This window comes from Patiria miniata, unplaced genomic scaffold (genome assembly GCF_015706575.1).
Source record: "Patiria miniata isolate m_02_andy unplaced genomic scaffold, ASM1570657v1 HiC_scaffold_22, whole genome shotgun sequence".
In the NCBI taxonomy this organism is placed as follows: Eukaryota; Metazoa; Echinodermata; class Asteroidea; order Valvatida; family Asterinidae; genus Patiria; species Patiria miniata.
The window spans coordinates 4,971,594-4,991,436 of NW_024037061.1; positions in this window are offsets into that span (position 1 = coordinate 4,971,594).

Here is a 19,843-nt window from a genome sequence, read left to right on the forward strand (position 1 = left end):
ATGTAACTTCGGAGGTGGGTGCTAGGTGAATTATGCAAATCGTAATTCCTTTCCTTTGCACACCAATTTCGGGCTTGCACCTATGTGGGAGGGGTATAAAACCCTCGCCCAAGTATTTTTGGATTGAGTTTTGCGGTTTGTGGTTATTTCTTTCCCGATATATATAATTCGATTTTTGTGATTGATAAATTCTGTGTTGAATCCTCTGTTCTCTTAAGTTATTCTTTGATTTTTGGTCTGAATAGAGCGGCGCAAGGGTTCGCTCTGCGACACAGGGATATCACATTTTCCAACACTTATACCAACGTTGACAAGGGCTAGAAACCTAACAAAAAATATTATACCCCGTAGGAAACATAGGATTTCAAAAGGTACCCAGGACTGGAATGATGATCAAGTCAATGTCAAAGGACAAATGGTTGTTCAAAGTACCCCAAAAAGTAATCCAGGACGAGAGTTATGGCCAAATCAGAAATCATGTATTTAGTTGCCATTTTGAATTTATGCAAATTAGGCTTATTTCCACCACTTGGATTTCTTCCTTTTTTTAAGGAACCTTACAGCAATACACCATGGTGTGAAATGTATCTATATACATGACTGAACTTAGATTATCAGGGAAAATTTAATTGTGACATGTCCACACATTTTAACTTTAATCTATGCAAATTAATAAATACCATTTACGCAAATTATTATCAGCATATCGCAAATTTGGGAATCATAGGGATAATGAAAGTTATCATGGTCTAGAATAAGGAGTAAATCAATGTAAAAGGACTAAAACTGATGTTTAAAATACCTAAAAAGCTACCTAGTATATGAAATATGACCAAATCAGTGCGAAAGTCCTAAAATATGCGGCCATTTTGGATTTATGCAAATTAGGATTTCTTAAGACTTTTAGTATGTCATCTTAGGGACCTTAAAGAAATGCACTGTGGTGAAAAAAAAATCTGTTGCAATTTGTTTGAGGTTCACTCAAAAAATGAAGTGTTTTGCCTGGTCTAAGAGCCAGCGCTATACAGCGTTGGGTTCAAACATTTCTGTGAAGGGGTGTTTTGGAAGAGAGAATACATTTTCCTCCGGTTTTGTATTTAAAAAAAGTTCAAATATATCAAATGTCAGTTATATAAAACAAATATCGAGCGGCTTTTAATTGTAAAATTGGAGGAATATTATTGCTCGGTAAAATCTGTTCTTTTCCAGTTCACTCGGCTTCGCCTCGTGAAATGGAAAAGTCCAGATTTTACCTTGCGATAATATTTTATCCATTTCACGAGGCGAAGCCTAGCCTTGTTCAATGCGGTCTCTCGGCTTTTTGTCGAAGGGAGATAATCGGGCCCTGCACCCACAATCAACGCGGCTACGTGCGTGTACGACCCTTGTCCGTACGAACGGCTAACACAACCAGCAAGCATGGTGTAATAAGGCAGTAAATGTCCCTACTGTGTTCTGCGTGTGGGTGTGCGTACGTGCGTGTGGGGGATATACGCGCCGCGTGGCCTGTCGAACGACCGCCTTGTTGGGTCTGCAACTTCCGGGTTTAATGTCTTTCTTTACCTTTTCGTCCAGTTTTGGAAAAAAATGGGCGGGCTTCAGGATATGCGGGTATGCCGTGATTATTATGTAGGTTCGTCTTGGACCAATCACATGAAACAACCTTCCCAATAGTATGATTAATTCATGTTTAAGCTGACCAATCGTAAGCTTCACAAGAATCATGTGACGTCGCGCGGCATGCATAATGCATTAGTCATCATGGCGTCTTCCATGTCTTTTTAGCGAGAGCGAAATGTTCGTCACTTTTTCAACAATTTGACATTGATTCGAGTTTTTCGGCTCGTGTAATGAATCCATTTGAGTGGGCAACGATCCTCTAATGACAGCATTACCTGCAGAATTCGTTGGAGCCTTCAATACTGCTTCGGACAGACTGGTACTGAACGACTTTCACCCACAGCAACGGGCCGCCATTGCAGCGTTTCTTCGCGGATGCAACGTGTTTGTTAGCATATCGCGGGCTGACCAATGAGAATTCAGTATATACGCGGGGGTGGTACCTCATTACCGTAATAGGTTTTGCTGGGTCAACTCAAAACCATCAAGGCGTTGGGTTACGCGGACTAGCTCATGCATGTACTGTGTGTGCATGGCTGTTGTGACTGTACGTGCGTACGTGCAAGCATAGCCTCGCTGTATGGTACAAGTTACTTTCTCACTAGCAGCGTACGGGCATCGATATGTGCACCCAATTATGCCTTGCCAAGTTGATTAGGGATTTTCTTATCGGCGATTTTTTTTTATCGGCGAATCGATAAGCCCAACGCCTTGGTCAAGGCTAGGCGAAGCCGAGTGAACTGGAAAAGAACAGATTTTACCGAGCGATAATATTCCGCCCATTCCACGCTGAGCCACTCGATATTTGTTGGTCTGGTTCCCAGGCCAACAGATTCTGACTATTCCTGATGAATCTAAAGCCCCTGTCACACCTTTGCGTATCCTAATTCCTTATGAGTTCCTTATCACAAATTTTCAATACGCAGCCGTACGCTCAATTATCGTCGACATGTTTTGATCACTTTGACTTATGTGCGACGCACATCTAGCGTACAAGTAACAAATTCAGCGCATGCATTGCGTATGAGATGCGTATGAGTTGCGTATGCAGTGCAAAACATTATTTTTTGGGCTGCGAATAGGTCAGTATGCAGTGCGCATGCCGAGCGTATTCCGGACGCACCCGACTTATGCCGACCGCATGCTTGACGCACTTCTGAGCGTATTCCCGCCGCATTTCCGCCGCTCGCCGTCCAGCGTGCGTTGCATCTGCGCTGCAAGTACGTCCAATACAGGCGGCTCATATGCTGACGGGGTGCGTCACGAACACATAGCGTACTCGTAACGCACTCGACCGATGCGGGACCGATGCGCTGCCCTAAGGGCCCTGTCACACTTCTGCGTATCCTAATTCCTTATGAGTTGCGCATTTACATCTTTTTCATACGCAGTCAAACGCACAATACGCACCTCATATGCATCTCTATCGTTTTGTGTAGGTTTTATGTACGCAGATATACGCATAGTACGGCCCAATACGCAGGATAGTTTTGGGCATGCACAAAACTACGCTGCGTACGCTGTTACGCAGGTCATAAGTTATAAATACGCAGCGCATCGGTCCCACATCGGTCGAGCACGGTACGAGTACGCTATGTGTTCGTGGGGGATAAGCGGTTCATACGCAGTAATACGCTGACCTCCCGGCATGCACCCCGTCAGCATATGAGCCGCCTATATTGGACGTATACGTAGCGTACTTGCTGAACGAACTCATAGCGAATGCCGAGGTATTGCGTCAGGCATGCGGTCGGCATAAGTCGGGTGCGTCCGGAATACGCTCAGCATGCGCACTGCATACTGACCTATTCGCAGCCCGAAAAATAATGGTGTGCACTGCATACGCAACGCATACGAATCTCATACGCAATGGATGCGCTGAATTCGTTACTTGTACGCCAGTCAAAGTATTCAAAAAATTTCGACGTTTTGAGCGTACGGCTGCGTATTGAAAATTGTTGATAAGGAACTCATAAGGAATAAGGATACGCGAAAGTGTGACAGGGGCTTTAGGTCCGGTAGCCTCCGGTAATACATTGTATTACAATATACGTCACGTGACTAAAACGGGAGGAATTCCTCCTTTTTCCGAAAATGTCCGAAGTTTGCCGAAGTCGTTTCGTCGATAATCGGATAGCGCCCGAGTATTTCCGAGTATAGGTTTATTTAACTGCTAATTGCTTATTAATTTTATTTTAAATGAGTTGATAATTAATATTCATTGCTTTCATTCAGAAAACTCGAAATTCAACGACGATTTTGTGCATTTAATATACTCGGATCGTATGGGCGAACTTTTTGCTGCGTCATGTACAATTTTGAATTTGACGTCCGTTACCGAGATTTTCCAAAACTCGGTCTTCATTCGGCTCCGCCTGCTTACAGTGCTATTTGGGTGCCTAATTTTGAAGATTCCAGATCAACATTAGTAAGTGTTATCTGACAGAAACATCAAACTGTATTATCATAACTGTATAATATTACGAAGTAAGGGATTTGTAAAAAAAAAAGATCAGAACATTAAAAGCTACAAGCGATAAAGCGAAATCGGAAACGAAGCCGAGCTATGAAAAAGGGCCATCGTCATGTTTATTTTCAACCACGGAGGCTGCCTGACCTAAGATTCATCAGGAATAGTCAGATTCTTTTGGTCTGGGAACCAGACTAAATATTTGTATACTAGATTGGTGTTCCCATGGTGTCCCATGGTGTTTATCCCATTGTGTTCAATTGGTGAACATCCACAGGAGTTTCCCATGGTCAGCTTAACAAATAGAATTCTTGATAACCTCTATGGCCACAAGGGAAATATTTTTAATTGAATTCAAATTTACAGCTAGGCGAATAAGTAATTAAATCAAAGAAAGGTTTGCCTATAACTTGGGAGTGCAATTGGGTCTATGATGGTTTTTCATGGCACATGAATGTTCTCCAGTATAACCCGGCAGTGTCCCCGTGCTGCCTTTTAAATCTCCATGGTGTTCCCATTGTATCCATAATTTATATCACCCACATTATGGTGTTCCCATGGCGTCCGAATCCTCATGGTGTACCCATGTGTCTAAAATCCCCATATCCTCATGGTGTACCCATGTGTCTAAAATCCCCATGATGTTCCCATGGTGTCCAGTAAATCCCCATGGTGTTCCCATGGTGACATACAATCCCAATGGTGTTCCCATGGTGTCCATAAAATCCCCATGGTGTTCCCATGGTGTCCATAAAATCGCCATGGGGTTCCCATGGTGTTCCCATGGTGTCCATAAATTCCCATGATGTTCCCATGGTGTTTATTAATTCCACATGGTGTTTCCATGATGTCCATAAAATCCCCATGGTGTTCCCATGGTGTCCGTAAAATCCCCATGGTGTTCCCATGGAGCTCATAAAATCCCCATGGTGTTCCCATGGAGCTCGTAAAATCCCCATGGTGTTCCCATGTTGTCCATGCAATCTCCATGGTGTTCCCATGGGTTTCCCATGATGATCATTTTAACTTACATGGTGTTCTTGATGACCCCATGGGTTTCCCATGGGGTCCCATGGGAATCCCATGGGACCCCATGGGAATCCCATGGGATGCTCATGGGACATTTCTGTAAGGGTGTGTACAGACGCGCGTTCTGCCATGGGCGGCGCTATTTTCAGCGCGTGGGGCAAAAGTTGTGCACCTTTATTTCCGTAGGCTTGTATGGAAATATATAGTTTTATGTCCGTAAAAGTAATGTTTTGGACCGGTTTTGCCCCACCCCCTTCAAGCCTGGTCACGCCAAAATTGAGGTCAAATATCCCAGACGCGTTTTTCGAAACATGCACAACAAACACATCCATCATCTGTACCCCTAAAACTATCCTCCCAAAAGTAGTTTTTACATTCTACATTTTCCTTTTCATTGTTCAAAAACAATGTTTTTTTATACAATTTTATCAGATAAGCTGACAAAATTTGGAGATTTTAGCAACCCACACCACCATTTTGAAACGAACAATAAATACGAGGGGAAAATATAGCGAACTTCGAGGTGACTATCCAGCTTGAAAATGAATATTGAATTGTGTTGGATACATAATAACTTCTGGTAAAAATATTACTTTTACGGACGTAAAAATTCAAGTTTGTGCACAAACTTACGGGAATGTGGGTGTGCGTAACGCACGTGTTGCCCCACGCACTACTGCACGTAAAGCGTCCATGCGGGAACGGGAAAATTAGTGGACACTCTATGGCGCGTCTGTACGCACTGCCGATCTAGTCTTTTTATTCTTTATCTATGGCAAAGGCATGCTGGTGTTCGCGTTCAGTGTTGCACGTAGCGCGTATTGTTCCAAAGAGCCAGTGCGACAGAGTGGGGTTCAAACAGTTTCGCGAAAGGGGTGGTTTGGAAATGAGAAATATATTTCCCATCAAATGTGTAGTGAAATAAAAGTTCAAATATATCAAATGACAAGGATCTATAATATGTTAGTTATATAAAACAAATATTGAGTGGTTTTAAATTGTGAAATGGGAGGAATATTATCACTCGGTAAAATCTGGACTTTTCCAGCTCACTCGGCTTCGCCTCATGAAATGGAAAAGTCCAGATTTTACCTTGCGATAATATTCCTCCCAGTTCACTCTGCGCCACTCGATATTTGTATACTATTCAACATTTAGGATCATCCTTGTTCCATGGCGCGGTATTTCTGCGCAAATGCACTACGGTGTGCGAGAACAGCGTTGCGCGTATTGTTCCAAAGAGCCCATAGATATCCGCTCCGTTCACAAGTACCCCCTCACCGGCAAAGAGAGTACAGTTTGGGGTGACCGACCGACGCCATCTTGCCTGACTGCAATTCATTTGCTGCGAAGTACGGCCCCTGCGTGTACATAGAACAAATCCCCTGGTGTACGTGCGTCACACACCAGTGAAATTTCCCGCCAATGGGACGACTTTGCTAGGTAAAAGGGCGCCTTCTTTTGGTAGCTCACGGAGCTCATAGAATAAAAACAGCTATCTGGTTTGTTACTTAAAACGTCATACACGCGCGCGCCACTGATTACTAGCACCCATTGGATTAACGCTCGAATTGCGTTAATTTGGGGTTCTATTTGTATCACCGTGTGAAGTACGAATGGTTGAATTGAGATGACGTCACACTAACGAACCAGATATCTATGAAAGAGCCAGCGCTTCAGAGTTGAGTTCAAAGTGCGTATTCTTGAAGGTGTGTATTGAAATACAAGTTCAAATATATCAAGGATAAGGCAATGATATAGTTATATAGTACAAATATTAAGTGGCGTGTAATGGAAAAGTCCAGATTTTACCAAGCGGTAATTTTTCTCCCATTCCACTCTGAGCACTCACAATTTTTATACCACTGGCTGCACATTACTTGCCACATAGCATTTTCGCGCATACCACTATATGGGCGGCGCTATTCCGCGCACCGACCCCATAGTCAAAGCTTTTAGTATTTTCATACTTTTAGTTTAGGTTTTCCCGGCTATTTTAACACTTGAAAACTATCACACGAATTCCCTATATCGAAACTTTAATTTCGTCCGCCAACATTGCCAAGCTCAATTCTCAATTTGAATTTCAAAAATACACCACTAGATTTCATTTAAGGTTCAATATAATTTAAATTGTTAGCATTCCGATTCGTCTAAAATCTTTGAAATTCGTCTCGTGAAGCAATCAGCGTTGAATTGAAAAAGCAAATTCGTTTGTTGTCATTCGTTTTAATGTTATTGTTTTTGGAATGGTTTGCGCATTAATTAAATTTAAATTTTTAACAAATATTTCCTTATAAATGAAAGTATAGCCGTAAGTTTTGAGTTTTCTTTGACAACTAACATTGAAATAAGAAATTGAACTTGCACAATATGCTTTTTGCTTTATAACATGTGGGAATTAAGTATTAAGATCAAACACCTACGAATGTTGCTCTTTGATATATGTTTATGAATAAAACAACCGAAATAAGGTATGTCTATCAAACAACAACATTAAAAAAGGTCTTTGAACTTAATGCTCAGTGTCCATGTCATAAGTGCATATTGTGAAATGTCAATTCCTGACTCTAATGTTAAGTGTGAAACACAGAAATTCATACCTTACAGCTAACTACTTTTATTTACACATAATAAGGAAATATATATTGAATTGTCATTGTTTTAATACGCTTAATTCTTCAAATAAGTCTAAAGATTGGACGCATTTTCTAAATTGTATATAATTTAAGTCACTAGGGACGACATGTAATGACAACAACATGAACATGAATAACAAAAAAAGAATTTGCTTTGTCAATTCAACGCCGATTGCTTCACGAGACGAATTTAAAAGATTTTGGAAGAATCGGAATGCTAACAATTTGAATTATACTGAACCTTAAATGAAATCTAGTGGTGGCTTTTTGAAATTCAAATGCAGAACTGAGCTTGGCAATGTTCGGGGACGAAATTGAAGTATCGATATAGACAATTCGTGTGACACAAGTGTTAAAATAACCGGGAAAACCTATATTTCTTACAATTGTTGGATCTGCAGTCCTCCAAAATTATCCGGGCCAAGTTCCTTCAAATGGTTACTTGAAATTTTCCTGCGGAAAACAAAACAAAAAAACTAGGTAACTTCTCCGAATATTTTTCCTTATGCCAACTCTCATTCTTTATTGCTTTTAAACCAGCCACAAAAAAAATCCATAATGTTGTCAAGATGTTACCAAATTGACCTAAAGCGCTATAAGAATCGCGTTAGGATCGCGTCAACGCAGCTTTACAAATATTAGGGACCATTCGAAAACCGTGCAGGTACGGGATGCGTGTGCGTATTATGACGTCATGCGACGTTTGCGTAGGGCGTACGTGCATCGTTGCTGAGAGGATTACATTTTTGTGACGAACGGACATACGGGAGGGCGTCCTCCTCTGTTGATGACGAACAGCTGTGGTGCGTTTCATAAAACTTCCCAAACAATCTTATCCTGCCAAAATCAATCTCCAAATCAAACCCTGAAATTTACAATTAAACTTATGTCCCTTGCAAAAAGAAATTTTAGTCCGAATCAAACTTTACTTTACACTTGATCCGAATCAATGAAATTTTTGGTGGGGAAAATATTTTAAAAATTAACATTCTGCCAGAGTGAGTAAAATCGCTGCGACTTATCATGGATTTTTCTGCTGCTTTTGATGCAGAATCCTTGTGCTTTGCAAAAGGAGAGAGTCTTTAGGGACAGAAAGAACTATTTTGATGCATAGAATGACAATGAAGGTGAAAATGATGCTACTGAAGCCTTTCACGAGGGCGCTGCCAGGGGCCAAAATAATTCATCACATTTTAGTGAACGTTTGACCTCATGTATCTTTGAACATGAAAATAATCTACACATCTGAAAATACAACGACATGTATATTTCACAAGGACAAAACTTCAATGCTCATTGAACTTAACTGATGCAAAAAAGGTATTTTTTTAAAGAAACATTTCATAGACTTACAGGTACTTGATTTTTGGTAAAATGTTGCCGAATTTGAGTTTTGCAGACAATGTGGGCCTTATTCACGAGTTGGCAATTTTTGTCGAGTTCCCTGAATGTATTTTATTAATTGTTAACAGTTGAATGGGATTGCGCCAGACTAATTATGCAGGCACAAAATATGACTTTAAATATAGGGGAATGTTTAATTACAAATTCTAAATTATTCATTGAAGCAGACTGGAATTTATTATACATAAAGTTGCTTTCATTCTCTTCGCGAGTTCCAAAAATTAAGATTGTACCTAACTTTCAATGCAATATATATGGCAGACTCGTGAATAAGGCCCATAATGCCCAGTGTAAACACAACTTCCACACCCATCTCTTGTCCTCAGACTCCATACTTCGAGTTCTTATTGTGTAGCCTCGACAAAATAACTTTCTTAAAACATTAAAGTAACGCACAAGGTGTCCAATAAGTCGATAGGCCTACATGCAACTTCTTTGTCACCAACCAACTGCAAAAGAGACCAGTCTCCGTCTCTTGTCCTCAGACTCCATACTTTGTCTGCAGTGCCAAGGCATCTATGACTAGTTCAAATGTTTCTTATGCTGGTATGGATCCTCCTATCCTGGTAAGAGACAAGTTCAGAATAGGAAATGAGATGGATTTCTGGAGAAAGGCATGGGTCTCTATTGAGTTACAGTTGACCAAACGTACAATTTAATTGTAGACGTCAACACAATTACAACAAAAAGAAAGGTGATTTTTTTTTCACTAAGTGATTTCAAACCTTCTTGTAAGAGCCACGAACCTAAAAGAAATGAAAACATATGGCGCTGACATTTAATCACCACATTTCATCAAAGCCTAATTAAGAAAATCCTGTCTATTGTCAGGCAGAAGAAAACAAGTTTGAGGTCTTGGATTACCTGCAGCCTGAGTCTGGACCTTCAAATCATTCCATTCCTTTCTAACAGCCATCCAGTCTCTTTTCGGTGGTCCTCCGGCTACTCTGATCAACTTGGCTGCTTACAGCGAATTTGCTCCTAGTTTCAACCTGATTGATAACTGTAGTGTAGTTGAACAGCGCCCTCTGTTGTTGTATATTTTTGACGAGGCAACTGTATCACATGCGATCCTGAAAAAAACAGTTACTCTCAAATCCGTGTCCATATTCCGTTCCAAACATCACATTGGCGACGAGGACGGATGGAACTAACACAAAACTGATCCAGCAATCCATTGCATCAACCAGTATCAACGTGGTGAGTTTCACACTCGTTGAATAGAACGTTTCTTTTGAAGAAATAATCGGAAAGCAGAACTGTAAATCCATACCGTAACTGGTCAACGTGAACTCTGTTACACCAACGCTGTACAGAACATTATCTCGACAGTTTCACAGTGCTCATTGAATATCGCTATCGTAAAGCATGGCACTGCTACCTGTTTTTCCAAGATTTGACATTCATCAAGATGCTAATGCTGGTCCTCGCTGGAAGAAATGGCTCCAGAGATTTGAACGGCTAATGGTGGCCATGGACATAAAAGATGACAATCGAAAACGTGCACTACTGTTACACTAGGCGGGTACAGATGTTGATGAAGTGTTTGAAACACTCAAGGATGTCGGAGATGATTACAAGTCAGCAACTGAGCACCTGACAAAATACTTCAATCCTCGACATAACATAGCCTACGAGGTATATCAGTTCAGGCAGGCCAAACAGGGCAAAACTGAAACTCTCGATACTACCGTACTCGACTGCGTCAACTTGCACAGACGTGTGAGTTCCAGGATGTCGACAAAGAAATCTGTGCACAAATCATCCTCAGTTGCTAATCACAACGCCTCCGAAGACGTGCTCTGCGTGAACCAATGACACTGGAAAACTTACTTTCCAGTGGTCGTGCCCTCGAGACAAGCGAACGAGAAGCTGACGCTGTAGAAGCAGGGAGAGCTGAAACAACAAATGCTATCACAAATATATTTGGTAGCGCCTCAGGTTGCACCTTCATCACAAGCTCTCGCAAATTTCCATATTTTGTTGCCTAAAGTCATCTAGGTAGCTTCCTAAATTATACTGGTGGATCCTTGAATCACAGTGATCATTCTGGTTCATAGATCGCGAAATTCCAGTCTTCCAAGCTGCAGAATTCGAAGATTTTCATCCGTTTTCTCATTCGTGATTCAGGAAAGCATAGTAGCTTTCCCCAGCAGTGATTTTGATCTCCATTGTGCTTCAACAACCGTCTTGATGCATGGCTGACTCTGCTTTGTTCTCCATTGTGCTTACGCTATTGTTGGCGGTAGTCATGGTTTTGACTACAACAAACTGCTATAGCAGAACTGATCTACTGAACATGGCTCCCTCAGTAAAAACAAGAGTCCCTCTTCATGTCCACAACAGACTGAAGGAGCTTGGAATCAGTGTAGCCAGACCAACCAAAAGGGGCCGCAGATCATGGGCTAAAAGACAGAAACCAATCCCCGTCTTGACTCGTCATGACTGCTCACCTCGTGAGTTTCATCCTGATTACCAACCAAGTCAAAATGGTGCACACCTTACCAACCTTGTACCCATTTCATCCTGTACTAAACCAATGGTCCCCATTAAATTCGCATTATGGAACGCACGATCAATGAAGCCCAAAATCTCCGTCATATGTGACCTCATCATCTCAAGTTCTATTGATATTCTCGCTGTTACCGAAACATGGTTATCTGGTGATAATCGTGATCATCGTGCACTTGCTGATCTGACGTCTACACTTCCTGGTTACCAAATCCATCACATCCCTCGTATAAACCGAGCCGGTGGAGGTGTTTGTGTACTTCTTCGGAATAGCTTTGATGTTCACAAAAATGAAGGTAGATCATTTGAATCCTTTGAACATATTGATTTATCCATCAACGCCCGCTCTCATACCCCTCTTCGCCTCGTTGTCATCTACCGACCCCAAAGACTAGCCGATGGCCGTTTGACAGGTCCAACATTTTCCCCTGAATTTTCCACCCTCATCGAATCTGTTGTATCTGAGCCAGGGTACATTTTGGTTTCTGGAGACTTCAATTTTCACGTTGACGACGAATCTAACCGTGAAGCTGCAATCTTTCGTGACCTCATCGACTCGTTTAATATCGAGCAGCATGTCGCTGGCCCAACACACCGCGATGGTCACACACTAGATCTTCTCTTAACGCGCTCAACAGATGACGCGATTTCCCAGGTTGACACTACTCATTACCTGCCTTCAGATCATGCTGCTGTAAAATGCTTGCTAAACATTAATAGACCTGACCCTGTCAAAAGAGAAATCAAGCTTCGTGAACTTCGCAAGATTGATTTTGAGGCCTTTCGTCTAGACATTCTTGCCTCACCACTAACTACTGCACCAGCCAACGACCTAGACTCGCTCATTCATCAATATGACACAACTTTGAATGATCTTCTGAACAAACACGCCCCCCTGATCTCCCGTACCATTTTATCTCGACCTCATGCACCATGGTACAGTGAAAACATTCGCAAAGCAAAGAGAAAACTTCGAAAGTGCGAACGTCAGTGGAAATCCTCCAAACTAGAGTTCCACAAACAACTTCTCAACGAACAGAGCTACCACTATAATCAACTGATAATCAAGGCCAAATCTGAATATCACAGGACACAACTAAAGGACTGTGACTCCCGTCAACTGTTTCGCAAAGTTGACAAATTGTGCACTCCAAAATCTCCAAAAACCCTTCCGTCGGCTGATTTGTCATCTGAACCACTTGTTGATCAATTTTCACAGTTCTTTGCCAACAAAACACAAAACATCACTGAAGAACTTGACAACATTCCTGATCCCGTAGTTTCTAAGCCAGTGTCCGACACATGCATAACTACTCTGCACCAGTTTGAACCCCTGTCTGCAAACTCGGTGAGAAAGCTGATCACTGGTTCACCCTCCACAACATCCAGACTTGACCCGATTCCTACGTGGATTCTGAAGAGGTGTTTGGATGAACTTGTTCCAGTCATCACGAATATCACCAACCGTTCTCTTCTGGATGGACATTTTCCTGAAGCACTGAAGCGAGCACTGTGTACAAAGTACTGCTGATTACGTATAACTGCATCCACGGCCATGCGCCAACATATCTACAGGATCTGATTAACAAATATGAACCTCCACGAAAACTCCGCTCCCACTCAAAATCCCTACTCACCTGTTCATCGTCATCTACAAGGACATACGGCCAGCGTGCTTTTTCTACATCGTCGCCCACTCTTTGGAACAAACTCCCCCAAAGCATCAAAGACGCACAAAGTCTGGACCAATTCAAATGCCTCCTAAAAACCCATTTGTTCAATTCTGATTAATTTTTGTCCTATCTTTAATTTGTACAGCGCATTGGGACTCCGTGTGTAATGCGCTTAATAAGAACGGTTTTATTATTATTATTATTATTATTATCACAAAGTCCGATGATGGCAGAAGCAGACGTGACAAGGTACACACAAGCAGGTCCTTCAAGCCCCGCCCTCCCCGACAGCGAAATGCATCACAGAACCGAGGCCGATCCAAGTCCAGGCACCGCCAACCACCACGCCAAAATCAACCACCACGCCCCAACCGTACCTGTAACTTTTGTGGAGGAATCTATCCACATACTGGAACCTGTCCAGCGAAAGGAAAAAAAGTGCCGAAACTGTGGAAAAATTTGACACTTTGATTCCGTATACCGATCAGCATCAGCGAAAGTCAACGTCATAGAACAAGATGACTCTGACAATGACTACATCTTCGCCAACCAACGTGGCAGCGCTTACGTCATTCATGTTGCTAATCTACCTACCTGCAAAATGACCATCGGCAACACTACCCTGTCTGCCATGATAGATTCAGGAGCATCCGTTAAACGTGTTAGACTCCAAATCCATTGATCTCCTTCGAAGTAGCGGACAGACACTCAAGACAAGAAAAGCTACTTCCAGAGTATTCGCCTACGGTACAAATACACCCCCACCAGTGCTAGGTCTCATCGAAGCTGAAGTAAGAGTCGGTCCCAACTCTTGCTCTACCGAGTTCCACATTGTCAACACACACAGTTGCAACCTGCTATCTTTCGCAACTGCCAAACAACTCAAGCTGATCTCCCTCAATGCAGACCATGTAACCTGCAACCTCCAACCAGATCAGCCACAGCGACCACCAACCATCATCATATATCTCACGATTCATCCCCAACTATGCAACGGTCACTAACCTCCTTCGCGCCCTTACCCATCAAGACTCCAAGTGGAAGTGGGAGCAGTAGGAAATCTCATCATTCAACTAACTGAAAAGTATCCTGACAAACACGAATGTCATGGTGTATTTTGACCCTCGCAAACCGACAGATATCATCGTGGATGCAAGTCCAGTAGGACTAGGCGCAATGTTGTCACAACATGGAAAGATTGTCTCGTACGCCAGTCGTACACTGTCAGATGTAGAATCCAGATATTCCCAAACAGAGCGTGAGATGCTAGGAGTAGTCTGGGCCGTCGAGCGTTTTCATCTCTACGTCTTTGGTGCCCATTTTCGCATAATCACAGACCACAAGCCTCTCCTTGGAATCTTCAAGAACCTCACCATTCAACCCGAAACCCTTCCAAGTCACGATGAGAAGAGGACACATGGTGGAAGCCACAAGAGGATACAACGTCTCTCACTTCAAAAAGGTCCAAACCCCACCCCCTGACCCCCACACCCTAGAAGATGACAACAGTGATGACCCTACAGACGACATACCTTTAGTCACTGATTCACAGCCATCCCAAGATCCTCAATCTCTCGTCAAATCTCCAGCAGTTCTTGAGGATAGTCCTAAACTGAAGTCCAGTCTTCGTCAATCCACACGAGTTCGCAAGCCTTCGGTGCGATTCAAGGACTATGTTCAGTGAACTCTGTGCAGACTGCAAAAATGTATTTGCCCATTTGCATCAAACCTATGCCAACTACAAAAATAGGCCAAATCACACTCTCAGCCAATTTTAGGCAAAAAAAAAAAAGAAGAGAAAGTTCCAAGTTCTACAAGTTTGTTTAAAAAAAGAGAGAGAGAAAAGTAAATTTATTTATATCCCTTTCAAACACTCAAATTAAAGGAGATGTACGACTCATTCTTATTTGGAAAATTTTATTTCAGTTTATTACTCATATGGAAAAGTAGTCTCTTTTGCTACACCGATATGGACGTGTTTCCGTGTTACACACAAAAAGGGTTAGCCGCAGTCGCTCCGAATCCGGTCCACCGGTGAAAAAATGGTTTTAGTCGCCAAATGAAAAAACTTATAAACCGGGGTCGCCCGGCATTCCAATCTCTATATATTTTCCTACGAAATTCCAAAATTTCACTCGAATAGAGCATTCAATGTCGTCGGACCAGCTTTCTAAAAACGCTTTTACGAGGGACCAGAGCGGCCTTTTTCAGTGTAATCACACGCAGTTTTACCCTCACGCATCAGATGGGGCGACTTTGCGAAGCTGTAACTCGGCAATGCATTACGCAATGACAGCGGGTTTTCCGGCATTCTCTGCGTTAGTTACCTCCCAATATCATATGTAAAACTCGTTTTGATTGGCTGAGAAATGTCGTCGGAATGAAAGAAAACTTGAAGCCCATCGTTCTGCTATCCAATGGTATTCGTCGTGACCTAGCGCTGGGATTAGCATAACATTCGCGTGACGTCATGTCCACTGACTAGCTTCTAGCTAGCCGCGCGGTGGATGTGACTGGATTAGCTGTATTTTATGCTCTCTGAACGGAAAAAATATGAAATATACGAAATGAAATTGGCACTCACTATGTTTTTGCCACATGCAGTGTTCATCCTACATGAACTTATACGGTTTTTCCACAGGAAATTGAAGGAATTCGTCGAAGAAGTTAAGTGCAGTGAAGGTGGTCCGTACCATTACTATATAGGGAATACCATTCGGCACGCGCGCAGCGGCGTGGTCAATTCAAGTGCATGATTGCAAGCCCAGCAGTGTCCTTAACTTATTTGGGATTTTCGTATGGCTAAAATTCATGTGGTATCTTCTTTCAAGTTGCTTTATTTTCATTGTTGTGTTTTTCACTATGTCCTGTATTTTGCCATAGAGAAAGATGATGTTTCCAATGTGTAGGCCTATGTAAACACCTGTTGTTTATTGGAGTTAGGCGTTGCGGTTTACCCATTTGTCACAATGGACTCTTCGGTACTAGACACATGCATACTTGCTACACATAGGAGTTATGCATAATGCATTATTGGGCATTGACCCATTCAGTACACGCGTGGCGTGTCCCGAAGGTCACATAGACACACAACTGATTTTTTGAGACTTTAGCCATGAAACTTTTCCATATGCCAAACTTATCTCACTCGACCTTCAGTGCTCAACATAAAAACAATCTTAAATGTTTTAACAAACTCAGTTAACTCAAGGAGAAACCCATTTTGCAACCTTTTATTTAAATCATTTAAATCATCCACTGGCACACTTTTCCAAGTTTAAGTGTTGTAACCACTTATCTAAAGAAAGAGGGTGAGTGTAGTGTAGTTGAACAGCGCCCTCTGTTGTTGTACATCTTTGACCAGGCAAATGTATCACGTGCGATCCTGAATAAAACAGTTACTCTCAAATCCGTGTCCATATTCCGTTCCAAACATCACAATAACCATAACACTTCAGCTATTTTTGGCATGTGTTGCAGTAAAAGAGCAATACAAATATCAAATAAATTCTGCTCAAGATCTCATACTGTAAATACCAGAACATTTTTTTGCCATGCAATATTGCAATTTAATATTTTGAGTCGTGAGGGAACATTCATAGAGTTGTATATTTGTGACCTATTGTTGTTTCTGGCACTCTACACTGTCTTTTTGAACTGATTCATTCAACCTCGCATCATGTTCATTAAATTGTTTTTTTAAAAAGCCGAATGTGTAGTGTAGGGCCCCTGTTTATACAAACTGTCTGGACATGCTGAAGTCAAATTATTTGTAAAAAAATGTTGCAACCTGACGGTCACTTCCGCGATTTGCAACGTATACACACCTACATCATGTAGGTAGTAGTATGTATTATTTGACAAGTGGCTGGGATAACCTATGTCATGTATGTGGCAGTAGGCTGACTGACTCAACTTATTTCCAGTTGGGTCTGTTGGCATGGTAGAGGATATGGAAGGAATTCCAATTTTAGTGGTGGGAGGAAAACCCGGGAATGACATTTTAGGGAAAACCCGTGGAATAAAGCAGGGACTGAATATCCTGATCCACATAATGGCCCAGTGGGATTCGAATCTGAGACACAACCTACAACCTCATTTTCCATGAAGGCAAAATAAGTTTATTTAGGTAACGAATATTTCTAATTACTTCTCTATGTACAATTGAAAAGTTGTGTTTAATTAGTGTGTCGTCAATCCAGAGGGCGTATGGATGGCCAAAAGAATTAAATAAAAACTAAATCAGTGAATAAATATCCATTTTAATTAATTAATCTATTAGTTAATAATTAAATGAACAAGAAGGCTTGTTTTAATGTTTGTTTAACCATGGAGATAGGAATACCTCCATGGTTTAACAATGTGCATTTTAGCAAGGATCTTAATTGGCTCCTTTATGATGTTGTGTCTCTACACAAAACCCTGTGGCTAGTATTGTTTTAAGATAAATCATATATTGAATGCTGTGGTCCTTATGGCATTCACCCAAACTATCTTTTTCATTACTTGAAAGGTTGAGGCAAGAAAGAAGAAATGCTGGTGCTGAAAGAGTGGCTGGTGGTCCATAGGCCAGATAAGGCCGCCCAAAAAAGTCTCCGGTTTCTGGTATGGAGCTTGCCCCAAGAGTAGTGTGGCGACGCGGCTTTTTTTTTTTTTTTTTTACCTGGGTTTTTTTTTTTTTTTTGCTTCAAATGTCGGCTGATGACTGCAAATGGTGCCCGACTAAACTTAGTGCAAATATATGGGAGTCCAGAGAGGCCACATAAAGCTTATTCTCGATCATAACCCCATCTAAAAACACGTTAAAATTGTGCAGCAGCAGGAATCCAGCCAAACCAGTGAGTTTGGCGGTTTTGAGACATCATCTTGTATTGAAGAAAAAACTGTTCCATTTTGCCGACGCGCATGGCTGCGGCGACGCGCGCGCATACCAGAAACCGGAGACTTGTTTGTTTTGGCCTAATGGACTGACATACGTCAGGTGCAAGCAAAGAAAATGGCTACAGGTAAAGCTAAGACTTTTGACTCTAAGTCAGTTTCAAACTGACTTAGAGTCAAAAGTCTTAGCTTTTAGAATACCTCTTATTCTGTTGTGAACTGCCAAACAATTCTGTGCCAGACTGTAAAAATCTTATATCCTGATTCCATGTCTGAATATTACTGCACATACAGAATGCTTTGTGTTCCTTGAAAATGTACTTAGAAAAAGTAGGTCCAGAAATGTGTTGGGTTTGAAGGCTGTCTCTCCCAGCATATGGGACTACATGTGGCATGTTAAACAATGTAATGAACATGATGCTAGGTTGAATGAATCAGTTCAAAAAGACAGTGTAGAGTGCCAGAAACAACAATAGGCCACAAATATACAATTGTATGAATTTTCCCTCACGACTCAAAATGTTAAATTGCAATATTGCATGGCAAAAAAATGTTTCTGGTATTTACAGTATGAGATCTTGAGCAGAAATTATTTGATATTTGTATTGCTCTTTTACTGCAACACATGCCAAAAATAGCTGAAGTGTTATGGTTATCAATAAGGTTGAAACTAGGAGCAAATTCGCTGTAAGCAGCCAAGTTGATCAGAGTAGCCGGAGGACCACCGAAAAGAGACTGGATGGCTGTTAGAAAGGAATGGAATGATTTGAAGGTCCAGACTCAGGCTGCAGGTAATCCAAGACCTCAAACTGGTTTTCTTCTGCCTGACAATAGACAGGATTTTCTTAATTAGGCTTTGATGAAATGTGGTGATTAAATGTCAGCGCCATATGTTTTCATTTCTTTTAGGTTCGTGGCTCTTACAAGAAGGTTTGAAATCACTTAGTGAAAAAAAAATCACCTTTCTTTTTGTTGTAATTGTGTTGACGTCTACAAATAAATTGTACGTTTGGTCAACTGTTACTTAATAGAGACACATGCCTTTCTCCAGAAATCCATCTCATTTCCTAATCTGAACTTGTCTCTTACCAGGATAGGAGGATCCATACCAGCATAAGAAACATTTGAACTAGTCATAGATGCCTTGGCACTGCAGACAAAGTATGAAGTCTGAGGACAAGAGACGGAGACTGGTCTCTTTTGCAGTTGGTTGGTGACAAAGAAGTTGCATGTAGGCCTATCGACTTATTGGACACCTTGTGCGTTACTTTAATGTTTTAAGAAAGTTATTTTGTCGAGGCTACACAATAAGAACTCGAAGTGGAGGAGGAGCTGTTGCAAATTGAGAAGTCCAAGTTGCGCTAATGAAACCAATTTGGGCTGTTCAGAAAGACATCTTGGAGTGTATTCCATGTATGCAAATTAACTTAGTCTTTATTTATTAAATGAATAACTTAAATTTACGAACAAAATCAAAGACATTGAATGGAATTGGAGTAATATTTCAAGTGGCAAGCATGTTTCAAACAATAATTGTCACTGCACATTTGTATATTTAAGGTTAATTTCTTCATTACAAGTTTGTTCATTTTCAGAGGGACTTTTCATTTGAAAAGATG